At 33.8% G+C, this 9,331-nt stretch overlaps 1 non-coding gene across 1 annotated transcript in view; it reads right to left on the reverse strand.

The window, feature by feature from the left end:
• Positions 1 to 5,611: 5,611 nt before the first annotated feature.
• The window catches only part of LOC139354857 (large subunit ribosomal RNA), a 3,969-nt gene continuing 249 nt past the window's right edge, over positions 5,612 to 9,331 (reverse strand). Inside the window, exon 1 of the ribosomal RNA XR_011605707.1 lies at positions 5,612 to 9,331. This exon is cut by the window's right edge and continues 249 nt beyond it. This is a non-coding gene — a ribosomal RNA (large subunit ribosomal RNA).

Genomic DNA, 9,331 nt, shown 5'->3' on the forward strand with positions numbered 1-9,331 from the left:
TCATTTTTGTTCGACATACGTCATTATTGTATCCACACATGTACAATTTTTGTTTAACCAATATATAATATTGAGTTAAATCATTTGTATTTTGATGATAAATTTAAAATTTATCTGTATATATTCATATAGACTCTTTGGTAATATATAATATAAAACCGAGCGCATATATGATATGTACTTTAATAATAAAATATATTTATAATTCGCTTTTACGCCTTTTTTTGTGTAAACTAATATTAAATAGTTAAGATAGAGGCAGAAAGGTCAAATATACATTTACAATGTATATCTAGCAATCCTGCCTCTTTTTGTTTTAAATAGGATTAATTAACGATAAAATTGGGAAACAATTTGTTATTCTATGTATAATAGAAACACTTGGCCTTTGTTTCGACTTTATTATCTTGGGCTTAAAATATTAACCGCGGAGCCAAGTCCCATATTCATAAATGAACACAGAAACAAATTTGACGGATAATATCTTATCTACCGACTATTGTCAATAGGAGATGGCCGGCCCATTGACCATCCTATAGTAGTTTTTGGACCCATTATCTTTAATTCGGGTATTTTCAATTGTCTTTGCCACCAAACCATTTGAAACTCTCTCTTATAATAAGTGAATACACATATATTTCCATTATATGGATATATCATCTTCATTTTATTTGCTACATCACCATATAATAGTTTTTGAACCCGTAATCTTCAATTCGGGTATTTTCAATTATCTTTACCAACCAACCATATGGTATTCTTTCTTATAATAAGAGAATACATGTGTATATCCATTATATGGATATATGGTCTTAACTTTATTTGCTACACCACCCTATAGTAGTTTTTGAACCCAATATCTTCAATTCGGGTATTTTCAATTCTCTTTGCCAACCACCCATTTATTTTTCAATATCCATATAATTCATTTAGTTTTGTATGTACAAAACAAGTTTTCTTTATAGTATTGACAAAATCATATGCATACGCATAACATAAGTTTTGACCAATACGAGGAGGGGCCCGCCAACGACCACCTCCCTATAGTAGTTTTTGGACCCATGATCTTCTAAAAGCATGTTTACAGTACTAGTGTCACCCTCACTAGGTTTATATATCGTGTTTCAGTGATATACGGGTAAATTTTACCATTTATTCTTAAGTATATGGCATTTATATGCCATATCTATATAATTCAATCATATTTTAATGTATATTTATTATATTATACATTATTATGCCTTATAGGTATTATACCTATAAGCCATATCCATACGATTCATTTACTAGTGCCGCCCCTCACTAGGTTTATATATCTTATTGCATTGATATACAATTTATTCTTATTTATATGGCATTTATATGGCATATCTATACAATTCCTTCATATTTCGATGTATACTTGCTAGATTATACATTGTTATGCCTTATAGGTATTATACCTATAAGCCATATCCATACGATTCACTTATATAAATATATGTATATTTTTCAATACATTATTTTTTTTCACTTTTGTATGGATTTTTATGCATATCCATACATTTATATGGATATGCTTGGCGGTCTTAATAGTATTGACAAACTTATATGCATAACATAGGTTTTGACCAATACGAGGAGGGGCCCGCCAACGACCACCTCCCTATAGTAGTTTTTGGACCCATGATCTTCTAAAAGCATGTTTACAGTACTAGTGTCACCCTCACTAGGTTTATATATCGTGTTTCAGTGATATACGGGTAAATTTTACCATTTATTCTTAAGTATATGGCATTTATATGCCATATCTATATAATTCAATCATGTTTTAATGTATATTTATTATATTATACATTATTATGCCTTATAGGTATTATACCTATAAGCCATATCCATACGATTCATTTACTAGTGCCGCCCCTCACTAGGTTTATATATCTTATTGCATTGATATACAATTTATTCTTATGTATATGGCATTTATATGCCATATCTATACAATTCCTTCATATTTCGATGTATACTTGCTAGATTATACATTGTTATGCCTTATAGGTATTATACCTATAAGCCATATCCATACGATTCACTTATATAAATATATGTATATTTTTCAATACATTATTTTTTTCACTTTTGTATGGATTTTTATGCATATCCATACATTTATATGGATATGCTTGGCGGTCTTAATAGTATTGACAAACTTATATGCATAACATAGGTTTTGACCAATACGAGGAGGGGCCCGCCAACGACCACCTCCCTATAGTAGTTTTTGGACCCATTATCTTCCAAAAGCATGTTTACAGTACTAGCGTCACCCTCACTAGGTTTATATATCGTGTTTAAGTGATATACGGGTAAATTTTACCATTTATTCTTAAGTATATGGCATTTATATGCCATATCTATATAATTCAATCATATTTTAATGTATATTTATTATATTATACATTATTATGCCTTATAGGTATTATACCTATAAGCCATATCCATACGATTCATTTACTAGTGCCGCCCCTCACTAGGTTTATATATCTTATTGCATTGATATACAATTTATTCTTATTTATATGGCATTTATATGCCATATCTATACAATTCCTTCATATTTCGATGTATACTTGCTAGATTATACATTGTTATGCCTTATAGGTATTATACCTATAAGCCATATCCATACGATTCACTTATATAAATATATGTATATTTTTCAATACATTATTTTTTTTCACTTTTGTATGGATTTTTATGCATATCCATACATTTATATGGATATGCTTGGCGGTCTTAATAGTATTGACAAACTTATATGCATAACATAGGTTTTGACCAATACGAGGAGGGGCCCGCCAACGACCACCTCCCTATAGTAGTTTTTGGACCCATGATCTTCTAAAAGCATGTTTACAGTACTAGTGTCACCCTCACTAGGTTTATATATCGTGTTTCAGTGATATACGGGTAAATTTTACCATTTATTCTTAAGTATATGGCATTTATATGCCATATCTATATAATTCAATCATGTTTTAATGTATATTTATTATATTATACATTATTATGCCTTATAGGTATTATACCTATAAGCCATATCCATACGATTCATTTACTAGTGCCGCCCCTCACTAGGTTTATATATCTTATTGCATTGATATACAATTTATTCTTATGTATATGGCATTTATATGCCATATCTATACAATTCCTTCATATTTCGATGTATACTTGCTAGATTATACATTGTTATGCCTTATAGGTATTATACCTATAAGCCATATCCATACGATTCACTTATATAAATATATGTATATTTTTCAATACATTATTTTTTTTCACTTTTGTATGGATTTTTATGCATATCCATACATTTATATGGATATGCTTGGCGGTCTTAATAGTATTGACAAACTTATATGCATAACATAGGTTTTGACCAATACGAGGAGGGGCCCGCCAACGACCACCTCCCTATAGTAGTTTTTGGACCCATTATCTTCCAAAAGCATGTTTACAGTACTAGCGTCACCCTCACTAGGTTTATATATCGTGTTTAAGTGATATACGGGTAAATTTTACCATTTATTCTTAAGTATATGGCATTTATATGCCATATCTATATAATTCAATCATGTTTTAATGTATATTTATTATATTATACATTATTATGCCTTATAGGTATTATACCTATAAGCCATATCCATACGATTCATTTACTAGTGCCGCCCCTCACTAGGTTTATATATCTTATTGCATTGATATACAATTTATTCTTATGTATATGGCATTTATATGCCATATCTATACAATTCCTGCATATTTCGATGTATATTTGCTAGATTATACATTGTTATGCCTTATAGGTATTATACCTATAAGACATATCCATACGATTCACTTATATAAATATATGTATATTTTTCAATACATTATTTTTTTTTCACTTTTGTATGGATTTGTATGCATATCCATACATTTATATGGATATGCTTGGCGTTCTTTATAGTATTGACAACCTCATATGTATAACATAGGTTTTGACCAATACGAGGAGGGGCCCGCCAACGACCACCTCCCTATAGTAGTTTTTTACCCCGAGCTCTGCCAAAATCATGTTTACAGTACTAGTGCCACCCTTCACTAGGTTTTTATATCTTATTTCAGTGATATAAGTGTTAATCATTCTATTTATTCTTATGCATATGGCATTTAAAAGCCATATCTATACAATTCATTCATATTTCAATGTATATTTATAATATTAAACCATATTATGACATATAGGTATTATACCTGTAAGCCATATCTATACGATTCATTCACTAGTGCCGCCCCTCACTAGGTTTATATATCTCATTTCAGTGATATATGGGTAAACTCTATTATTTTTCATATGACACTTATATGCTGCCATATATATAAAAATGCATTTATATTTCAACGTATATATATTTACTATATTATACATTAATATGCCTTAAAGGTATTATATCTACTATAAGCCATATCCATACGATTCATTTATATAAATACATATATGTATAATTTTCTATACATAAATTTTTTTTTATTAATATATGGGTTTCCTAAGCATATCCATATAATCCATTTAGTCTTATATGGATTAGATTGGTCTTCTTTATTGTATTGCCAAACTCATATTGATAACATAAGTGTTGAACAATAAGAGCAGCCGCCAACCAACCAACCGCCGCTACCATTACTTACTTTTATATATGTCCTCTTTATTTTAATGGTCTCTTTATTTGAATTTCAATACCATAGGAATATTTATACATCGAATATGTTTGCCACTAATTTTTCGCGTCACTTATAATATGACGATACAGACTTGCTACCATAACATAAGTTTTGAACAATAAGAGGAGCAGCCGCCAACCAACCAACCAACCAACCACTGCTACCATTGGAGGAACATATACTTACTTATTATATGGCCTCTCTCTGTACTTTAATGGTCTCTTTACTTGAATTTGAATACCATAGGAATATTTATATACATCGAATATGTTTGCCATTAATTTTTCGCGTCACTTATAATATGACGATACAGACTTGCTACCATAACATAAGTTTTGAACAATAAGAGGAGCAGACACCAACCAACCAACCGCTGCTACCATTGGAGGAACATATACTTACTTTTATATATGTCCTCTTTATTTAAATGGTCTCTTCATTTGAATATTAATACCATAGGAATATTTATACATCGAATATTGTTTGCCACTAATTTTTCGCGTCACTAATAATATGACGATACAGACTTGCTACCATAACATAAGTTTTGAACAATAAGAGGAGCAGACACCAACCAACCAACCGCTGCTACCATTGGAGGAACATATACTTACTTTTATATATGTCCTCTTTACTTGCATTATCAAAATACCATAGGAATATTTATACATGGAATATGTTTGCCACTTTATCATCGCGTCACTAATAAAGATGACGATGCATTTTGTTTGTTCAATATTTATTTATAATAATATATTGATTTTTTTATAGGTCTCTTATATTACTAGACCTTTTGCTAACCACAAAGTGGCGCGCCGTTGCAAGCAAGCATAAATTATTATGCCGCTTGCAACATCTTTATTATCGAATCATCAAGCAAAGGATAAGCTTCAGTGGATCGCAGTATGGCAGCTGCTCAACCACTTACAACACCTTGCCTGTTACAAAAGTCGTTTACAATTGATTCTAGGCTTTGTCATTGTATTAAATAATGCTTTTATATGTAACTAGCGCGGCATCAGGTGATCAAAGATCCTCCCAATTTACTATGTTACAAATTACATTGGCATCACATCCATTGTCGTTTATAAAGTAAATTATAAACTTTAAATGGTTTAGAAGCCATACAATGCAAATTGCCCCTTATTTATCATTGCAGTCCAGCACGGATACGACCTTAGAGGCGTTCAGGCATAATCCAACGGACGTAGCGTCATACCACTGTTCGCTCGAACAAGTATTGTGCCATTGGTCCGTACCTGCGGTTCCTCTCGTACTACGCAGGAATGCTGTCGCAACAACGTTTTGTCATTAGTAGGGTAAAACTAACCTGTCTCACGACGGTCTAAACCCAGCTCACGTTCCCTTGCATGGGTGAACAATCCAACGCTTGGTGAATTTTGCTTCACAATGATAGGAAGAGCCGACATCGAAGGATCAAAAAGCGACGTCGCTATGAACGCTTGGCCGCCACAAGCCAGTTATCCCTATGGTAACTTTTCTGACACCTCTTGTTAAAAACTCTTTAAACCAAAAGGATCGATAGGCCGAGCTTTTGCTGTCCCTGTGTGTACTGAACACCGAGATCAAGTCAGCATTTGCCCTTTTGCTCTATGTGTGGTTTCTGTCCGCACTGAGCTGGCCTTGGGACACCTCCGTTATTATTTGAGAGATGTACCGCCCCAGTCAAACTCCCTACCTGGCAATGTCCTTGAATTGGATCATACCTGAGTAATTGGAGTTATACCAAATTTTCAAATCAAAAATACATAAATGCACCGTTTTATTAAAGAATTTGTTTGCGATTATATAACAAACTCGTGATACTTTGATCAAGAAGCTTGCATCAAAACCCAATACCATAAGATATAATAAATATATCCGTATAATGGCTAGGAAATGATACACGTTCCATTTAATCAAGTAAGTAAGGAAACAATAAGAGTAGTGGTATTTCATTGGCGATACCAAACCGAAGTCTAATATCTCCCACTTATTCTACACCTCTTATGTCTCCTTACACTGCCAGATTAGAGTCAAGCTCAAAAGGGTCTTCTTTCCCCGCTAATTATTCCAAGCCCGTTCCCTTGGCTGTGGTTTCGCTAGATAGTAGATAGGGACAGTAGGAATCTCGTTAATCCATTCATGCGCGTCACTAATTAGATGACGAGGCATTTGGCTACCTTAAGAGAGTCATAGTTACTCCCGCCGTTGACCCGCGCTTACTTGAATTTCTTCACTTTGACATTCAGAGCACTGGGCAGAAATCACATTGTGTCAACACCCGCTAGGGCCATCACAATGCTTTGTTTTAATTAGACAGTCGGATTCCCCAAGTCCGTGCCAGTTCTGAATTGATTGTTAATTGATAATCGTTATAATTAATAAGAACTAATTGGTTTAACCCAATTAGTATTCTTAAAAATTTTAGCAAGAAAGTTCCACAATTGGCTACGTAACTAAACTATCCGGGGAACAAGTGACCAACATAAATGCCAGACACTCTATTTACCCAGAACGAGCACATAAACCATGTTATTGTTTCCCAATCAAGCCCGACTATCTCAATCTTCAGAGCCAATCCTTATCCCGAAGTTACGGATCTAATTTGCCGACTTCCCTTACCTACATTATTCTATCGACTAGAGACTCTTCACCTTGGAGACCAGCTGCGGATATTGGTACGGCCTGTTGAGAAGTTTGCGTGTCCCCACCATAAATTTTCAAGGTCCGAGGAGAAAATATCGACACAACAGTATATGTCATGCTCTTCTAGCCCATCTACCATATCTCTCTGCGAAAGACTTCCATGGTAGTACGGCTATAAAACAGAAAAGAAAACTCTTCCGATATCTCTCGACGGCTTCTTTATGGTCGTTCCTGTTGCCAGGATGAGCACGAGGCCCATATTTAATAACAAACGGATACTCAACAGGTTACGGAATTGGAACCGTATTCCCTTTCGTTCAAAATTATTCAAGTATATTAATTAGCTTGATTTATATAATATAATATATTTGTATGGCATTTGTGTTTTACTTGAAAATTTTCGGCTTTCGCCTTGAACTTAGGACCGACTAACTCGTGATCAACCACTGTTCACACGAAACCCTTCTCCACTTCAGTCCTCCAAGGTCTCATTCGATTATTTGCTACTACCACCAAGATCTGTACCAATGGCAGCTCCATGCAGGCTTGCGCCAAACACTTCTACGCATACCATTGTACCTTCCTACTCACTAAAGTTTCAAAATTTATATCACAAGTAATATAAATCATCTACTTTAGCGGTAATGTATAGGTATACAACTTAAGCGCCATCCATTTTAAGGGCTAGTTGCTTCGGCAGGTGAGTTGTTACACACTCCTTAGCGGATTTCGACTTCCATGATCACCGTCCTGCTGTTTTAAGCAACCAACGCCTTTCATGGTATCTGCATGAGTTGTTAATTTGGGCACCGTAACATTACGTTTGGTTCATCCCACAGCGCCAGTTCTGCTTACCAAAAGTGGCCCACTGGGCACATTATATCATAACCTTGAACTTCATATCAAGAAAGTTAAGGTTCTTACCCATTTAAAGTTTGAGAATAGGTTAAGATCGTTTCGACCCTAAGGCCTCTAATCATTCGCTTTACCAGATAAGATTATTTTATATAACATTAAAATGCACCAGCTATCCTGAGGGAAACTTCGGAAGGAACCAGCTACTAGATGGTTCGATTGGTCTTTCGCCCCTATACTCAATTCTGACAATCGATTTGCACGTCAGAACTGTTTCGGTCTTCCATCAGGGTTTCCCCTGACTTCAACCTGATCAAGTATAGTTCACCATCTTTCGGGTCACAGCATATATGCTCAAGGTACGTTCCAGTTAGAGGCATAAATAATATAAATATCATTATACATAACTATATAGAACGCCCCGGGATTGTGTTAATTAGCTATAAATAGTTAAAAAACTAATCCCATTATTAGTCAAGTTAATTACGCTATTAGGTTTATATCCCAATAACTTGCACATATGTTAGACTCCTTGGTCCGTGTTTCAAGACGGGTCCCGAAGGTATCCTGAATCTTTCGCATTGTTAATCATACAAGTGCATATAATAAACACAAAAATCAATGATAATTATGCCATTATATAATTCCGAAAAATTAACGCACTGTATTCATATAAATCTATCAGCACTTTATCAAATTAATAACATTTATTCTGTGTTAAAATGCAAGCAAATTAATTTGAATAAACTATAAGTTATATTTTATGATAAATTTTGTATGCTAATAGATTACAATGTCCTTATATGGAAAAAATGCACACTATTATCATAATATTGTTTAAATATTACAATTTTAATGATGAATTTTCCATAACGGATATTCAGGTTCATCGGGCTTAACCTCTAAGCAGTTTCACGTACTGTTTAACTCTCTATTCAGAGTTCTTTTCAACTTTCCCTCACGGTACTTGTTTACTATCGGTCTCATGGTTATATTTAGTTTTAGATGGAGTTTACCACCCACTTAGTGCTGCACTATCAAGCAACACGACTCTTTGGAAACATCATCTAGTAATCATTAA

This window comes from Drosophila suzukii, unplaced genomic scaffold (genome assembly GCF_043229965.1).
Source record: "Drosophila suzukii unplaced genomic scaffold, CBGP_Dsuzu_IsoJpt1.0 scf_32, whole genome shotgun sequence".
NCBI classification, from domain to species: domain Eukaryota; kingdom Metazoa; phylum Arthropoda; class Insecta; order Diptera; family Drosophilidae; genus Drosophila; species Drosophila suzukii.